The sequence below is a fragment of the Melitaea cinxia genome, chromosome Z (genome assembly GCF_905220565.1).
Source record: "Melitaea cinxia chromosome Z, ilMelCinx1.1, whole genome shotgun sequence".
Lineage (NCBI taxonomy): Eukaryota > Metazoa > Arthropoda > Insecta > Lepidoptera > Nymphalidae > Melitaea > Melitaea cinxia.
Genome location: NC_059424.1, coordinates 18,857,871 through 18,865,456, shown reverse-complemented (window position 1 = coordinate 18,865,456; position 7,586 = coordinate 18,857,871).

Below are 7,586 nucleotides of genomic sequence, written 5' to 3'. Positions count from 1 at the left end.
GTAATAAATATTTAGTGAAAAAGCAAAAATACATTTATCACACAAATATCGGTAAAAATTAGCACATAGGTAATACATTAATAGTTTACAGATAAAAATAAACATATCTTAAATTTTTAATAAAGCGTATAAAAGTTTTTTTGAAGAATTGTTTATTAAGGCGCTTACATACTAATTTATCGCAGAAATAAATGTGAAGATTTATCTCAAACGAGCTGTGTTTATTAGATGGTTATTTAGACGCATCCTACTTATATTAATATTCATGTCTTTTCGTCATTAAAATATCACTTAAATTTAACTGCTATGTTTTGAAAGGAAAGAATTTTCAAAATTCCCAATATAGATGACAAAATATTTTCCTTTTTTGCAAAAAAAAATTAATATGCCTTATTACTCTTTATCTTATCTTATACTAATATCATAATGTGGAAGAGTTTCGTGTTTGTATGTTCTCTCTCAAGAGCTGAACTGAACTGAGGATAAATAAGAAATGTAACGAAAATATTTTTTGAGGCCATACATTGCGAGCGCTGCTTAAAGGTATCCAAAAATTATGTAAGATAGAATTAATAGCCATTAAAAAAAAAAAAAAAAAAACGACCTTCGTAAATAACGCATTACTTACGAAGGTGGTTTTATAGATATGATATATGTACTCATAGAAATGAATACCTTATTTATCACGAGTTTCTTTTTGAACAAAATTGTCTTAGACATAATTTAATTTCAACGAATATCTTTGAAGATGTCACAGTTTTAAAAGTTTTAAAATAACTCTGTAACGAATTAATGATCACAAAAAATGAAAATGTGATTTTCTTGTATTACTATTAGCCAGGAATATGAATAAAGTAAATTTCACGAAGATAAACTTTGCCTCTTGTAGCATTTAATTTGGACGCATAACTTAGGAGGTAATGTCAATGTCAAATCAAATAACACGTTGCCGCGTCGCTTCGTTTCCGGTGTCAGTCAATGGTTTAAAAATATATTGTACGTTTTTTCCTTGAACTAACGCGGGCCGAATCGCGAGGCACAACTAATCATCTAATAAACACGTAGCATCATCCGACCCACCTTGAGCTTTCTCTACGTCATGATAATTCTGACCACCGACTTATGTTAATATATTTTTTTCTACCTTCCTCTAGGATTACTACAAGTACATTACCGATTACCATAACACTATTTGAGTAAATTCTAACAACCTACAACTATGTATTGAATGCATTAATTGGTGCTATGATTCATATATTGAGACTTTATTATTATTAAATATATATAGTAACCGATAGAAAACATTTTATATTAATAACGAATCATTTGCTTTTTTTTTAAATCAAAGCCTAAGATTTGAGCGATTTTGTCATTTAATGTATAACTTACCAGCGAAATATATATATACAACTATGAAGGTAAATATAATTATTAAAACCTACATAAGAAATAAAAACTACAAAAACATATATTTCTTTGGAGTTTAATGAATTACGATAACCTAGTTTAGTTGGACTTAATGTTATATTAAGGGCAAGTTTAGTAAGTTAGGTGTGATATATGAAATAGAGAAATGAGTGCTAGAATATAAAAGGACAAAGTTATTATTTGACGATACATTTTATATTAAAGCTTAAGGCTATTATTAAATTCTGAGATAGATACAATGACGTCACTATAGCTAACTTCAATATGATAAAAATCGTCGATATTCACATACAAGTAAAGGACAAAAAAAAAACATTTTAGCTGTTGTGATAGACTAACTTACAATACAAATGATTCTAGTGCTTTCCACGTAATTGGAATAAAAATGTGTTTCTATTTATTATTTTATTTTTATTGTGAAAAACTAATTTAGTTGATGGTTGTGATTGAATTTATTTTCTCAATTTTGTATTTCGATTGAGCATAATGAATACAATCATTATAATCACGCAATCTAATGCATTATCACAGGTTCATTCACGGGATATATTTTTTTACGTTTTCTGATTAAGTTTTTATATAAAAGAATTTTAGTCCGTGACTGGCAATGAGTTCGATGATCGTAATTATTGGATATTGAAAATTTATTATTTTAAATTGTAATATCCATTGCCCTTTGTATTTAAGTTTTATTTATTTATTAGTTTTCTCATTCAATAATAATGAGCTACATTTCTGTAAGTATTTTCCTATAATTATTTTTAATAGTGGATATTCTGAAACAACACATATTGTTAGAGATCCTGTAATCGTATGAAATAAAACTTTCTCCAATATTGTTTTTATGTTCTACCTACAAAGTATCGCCACGAACGCCTGATAATATGTACTTTTTCTATTGTTATTTGTGCGTAACTCGGCATGTTAATTTGCTATATCTTACTTTTTTATAAATCACTGTACATTATTTAATTTATAGTCCTTATAAATTTAGTATGAACATCTTATCACCGTTTTTTTTATATATGTACACTTATTTCATACCTTAATTATACGATTAGCAAAATAATGCTATTACGATAGTTTGTCGTTTTGAAAATAGGCTTACTACTAATCGATTAACTTAAATCGTTCGATTGGTAAATCGACATAGAGATTTTGACATATTTTCGAATGACAGACTTAACTAATATTTCCTTATAAAATCGCATCTACTTATAGATCCACTAGCTGTGTGATAATTAACACCGATTTGCTTATAATTTATATTTCTGATTATATTGTTATGATAAATATGGCTTTAAACGGTTGCCAGTCTTATGCATAAGAGCTATAATTATTTAATCGTAAATGTCTGGTTCTAGCTTTTTATGATGACTGAAATAAAGTAGGTATACGAATTTAAGGCGTGAATTTTGTCGAACTATTTATTAATAACGCATTATTATTTAACAAAATCTATAGCGTTTTTTAAAATTTAGACAAAAATAGACTAAGACAAATTATGGCATATGGACTCAATTTTGACAAATAGTGAATTTCGCATTCTGGGACATGTGTTTTGATAAATATATGGTGTATAATCGGGGATATATGTATATCGTCATCCTTATCATAATCATTTCAGCCTGTCGCCGTCCATTGCTGGACAAAGGCCTTCACAAGTTCACGCCAAAAATGGCGTGAACTCATGTGTGTTGCCCATAGTCGCCACGCTGGGCAGGCGGGTTGGTGACCGCAGGACTGACTTCATCGCACCGAAGACGCTGCTGCCCGTCTTCGGCCTGTGTATTTTAAAGCCAGCAGTTGGATGGTTATCCCGCCATCGGTCGGTTTTTTAAGTTCCAAGGTGGTAGTGGAACTGTTTATCCCTTAGTCGCCTCTTACGACTCCCACGGGAAGAGAGGGGGTGGCTATATTCTTTAATGCCGTAACCACACAGGTTATAATATATCGATTGATTTATTCTAAATATAACGATACTCTTGCGGCAGCGTTATCAAAAGTTTCTGCCAGAAATTTTATTCTACTTTTTGAATTTTCTAACAGAAATATTAAAAAAATTTACTAGTTGCAATATTAGCTAAGCTTTCTCGATAATTTGGCATGCTTATAAGTAATAAATGAAAATATAAATTCAATTATATGTGATTCGATAGGAATAAGACACATGTGTGTATTTTAAACTATGTTTTAAATATAAAATATTTTAAAAATATAAACAGACGTTTTAAGTCATTTCGGCTCACGCTCGGTAGATATTTTATGTTATGTGGGCCTGTACAAGTTTATATTACATTATTGTATCTACACTGTGTCTAGTGTTTTTAAATACAACTTGAATACGCCGCTTTACTGTTCATCAATTCAGCCTATGGCAGTCTACTGCTGGTCATAGGCCTCCCCAATTTCGCGCCAGACACCCCGGTTTTCCGCAATCCATATCCAGCCAACACCGGCAATCTTACGTCGATTGTCGGTTCAGCGGGTTGGAGGACGTTTCAGACTACGTTTGCTACGATGAGGTCTCTACTCCAGGACACGTCTGCTCAAACGGCCATCAGTCCTGCGACACAAGTGACCAGCCCACTGCCACACCTCAACTTGATAATCCTGTGGGCTATGTCGGTTACTTTCGTTCTCTCGCAGATAGTCTCATTTCTAATCCTATCTTTGAGAGAAACCCCAATCATAGCCCGTTTCATTGCACGTTGAACGACTTAGAACTTGTGGACCAGTCCCTTCGATAGTGTTCACATCTCGGCTCCGTATGTTAACTCAGGCAGGGCGCATTGCTCGACGACTTGTTTTCAAGCATTGCGGAATCTTATACAAACAATTTTATTTGAATAAGTTGTGTATATGCAATGATTCTCTTCGAAATGATTTCAAAGACCTAATCGGATATTTGACCGAGTATCTTAAGCCAACGCTTTATTTTTGGATACTAAAGTCCACCTTGAATTATCATTATTATTGCTAGATTGCGTGGCTGTAGCTTCTCCTTCTATTAAATTAAGAATGGAAATTTCGCCAAGTTCATTTTCTTCTGGCGAGTATGCTAGAACACATGTCAGTTTAAATCGATTCGTCAATATTGTTCTATTATTGTTTTATTGTAAATTGATAAAATCGTCATTAACTGCTCTCTGTTGTCTAGTGTCTACTTTATAATATGATGAACTCGAAATCAAAAAAAAAAAAAAAAAACTAGCGGTATTTAAACTCCGACTCCCGGTCTTTTTATATTTATAGTAATATGCGATATATTGAAAATACAGTCCATTTATTAACTAGCGTTCGGGTACCCAGTTTTCCTTACCACACCGCGGCACAGGGCACTGGCCCTAACAAGCAGTATAATCTAATATATATACATACAACTACGATAAAATATGTAATACAACGACTACATATATTTTTTAAAACAAAAACGTTAATATCGTAAACTATGAACCTATATTCGCGACGCTATTATTTTCTAAGACGTTTTAACGATGGAATATACGTTTATCATATGGCAATATCTCATACAATTTTATGTATACTGTTTTAATCTTAGACTCATTGTATTCAAGAATAAATTGCCTTCGGTTTTAAATCTACATCGAACAATGTATAAATTAGCTATAAATATTATTCTGTTATAATCGAATAACGTAATAAATATTCATTTGAAAATTTTTAAACGAACGTGCTTGTACTTGAACTATATTATATATTAAAATCACATCTACGATTCACTTATGTACTAGTCACTAGACAAATATTTTAGAATTTCGTTTCAGATAATTTTATAATACTACGTCGAATCTAGACCTAGGCTTTTATTTATTATCTAGAATTGTATGTAAAGATTGCGATCTAAATGTGTTCATTACATTATGCGCTTAAGTGTAACAGTGTACGCCTTAGCTTAGCTACATAATATTGACAAAATTGTCACTTATACCAATATAATTATTCTATTACAAAAATTTGTTATTGTATCATCTAAAATTATTATTAGTCGAACATCATCGATTCCGAGAAAAAAATTAATAAAATATTTTCAAAAATTACTTTACGTGTTTCAATTTTGCTTGTTCTATAAATGCAGATTGTGCGACTGTTTAGGTTCTTTCATACTGCACCGTTTATTGCAATAAATCGCTTCGATTGCTGGGAGAGAACGCGTCAGGTTTATAGAACGCTATAATTGTTGACTTTATTTCCTAAAATTATTCTTACAGCATAAATTCTGCATTTATAGAAAATACGATTCAGTCATTAAAAAAAAAAAATAAATGTTCAATAATGATATAAAACTTCTATCATTTCGCTATTTAATAAACAATCGGCTAATTAATCATTAAATTATTGTATAAAATTGCTAAATATCTATCCTAAGTTTTATTTTTAAAATGACTGTGAACCTTTTCGCGGGTTCCGTAAGGCAAAAAATATTACTTTGTTTGTAATTTAGATATATTTTCTACAATATTTAACATTTAAGTCACATTATATAACATTTTATAGTACGAGTATTGCTTTTTTTTTCATATGAACTTTGGTGTTTTATTGGCAGTGTTTATGAACAGAATTCTGTTCAATATTGCATTTATATCTACAGTTAATAGTTTATATTCCTTAAGGAACCCAGTTAGTAAAAAATTCATTGAGTGAGTCGTAGCTGAAGACAGGAGCTCTGCATGTCAGATAAACGAGGGAAAAGAAAGGTTGTTAAATTGGGAAGTGGTATTCATATTTCCATTATTTTGGTTAATTCAAAATATTAGAAAGCGATTGTTATCACATGACAATGCTGACAAGTTTTTTATTTCTACACTTCCAGTGTCTTTTAATATCTATTTTGCAGTCCGTGTGTGTCTGTCGTCGATACATTGGGTTTGCTATTGCGGTTGTTAAACGCAGCGACGTAAAATCGCTACAGTCAACACTGTTATGTGATACCAACCTTAGAAATTAGCTTCCCGAATTAACAACCAATGGATCTAATGCTCAATTTGCGGAGAAACTACAAGAGCATTGGTAGGTAGGGCCAGGAAAAAAAGCTTATTTTACTAAATTGATCTAATTTGAGAAGCCTTGCATGATCTACATAACTGTGCAGTACTATTCTATTTAAATAAAACGTTTATGTATCAGTACATGAAATAAGCTACTGCACAATTGCGTTATACGAAGAAAATATTTATTGGTAACGATATTTATATCTAATATTAATATTGAAATCACTATAATTTTAGAGCAAAATAATATTTTGACTAGAACAAGCGTGGAAAGATGAAACTAATATTCTAATTTAAATTAAATGTAGCTTTAGAGCTAATGAATAAATTGTAATGAAATGTTTTTAAATATTTTTTATAGTTTTGAAGGTTTTTTAGAAGAAATCGTTACGACTGTTAGACATTCCGTCTTTTGTATTAGTGCTTGAAACATTTTTTTTTTTTTTTCGTTAGTAAAAAGATCGGAGAAATATTTTTGAACGGTGTGATTAAAAAAACATATCACACATGCTTTGAGGCTTTGCAACTGTCATGCATGCTAAGTGAAATTATTTTTTATACAATCTAGCGTTTTGTAGACAATCCATGATTTACTATTTGATAATAAGAATCTAACTTAAAATAATATAAATGTAATAGTTGTCAATTCTTTATACTTTCATTAATTTATTTAATGTTAGGCTTGCAAATATCCTAATGAAAAAAAAAATGCTAATATGTAATAATATCCAAAATTTCAAATATACTAAAACTTAAACAGAGCTCATAGGATAAAAACAAACCCAGATAGTTGAAATTTCATAATACGAGATCAACATGCATAATTTTCAGTGATAAGCGAACGTTTTATCAAGACACAAAATTTATATACATAATACATGTAACATGTTAACAATGAAACTACGATTTTTTTTCAAGTATGTTTTTGGAATGATTAGGCACTACTATTAAAAACAAAATACCTAGTGACATAGTAACAGTAGTATAGAATTTGCAAAACAATAAACAAGTATCTAATTATTTAACAAAAGTACATAAACTTCTACTAATCAATGATAATAATTTAAGCAGAGAGGTTGAGCATCAGACTTATATTACAATCAATATGAATTATGTTCCACTCATTTTACCATATACATAATAATT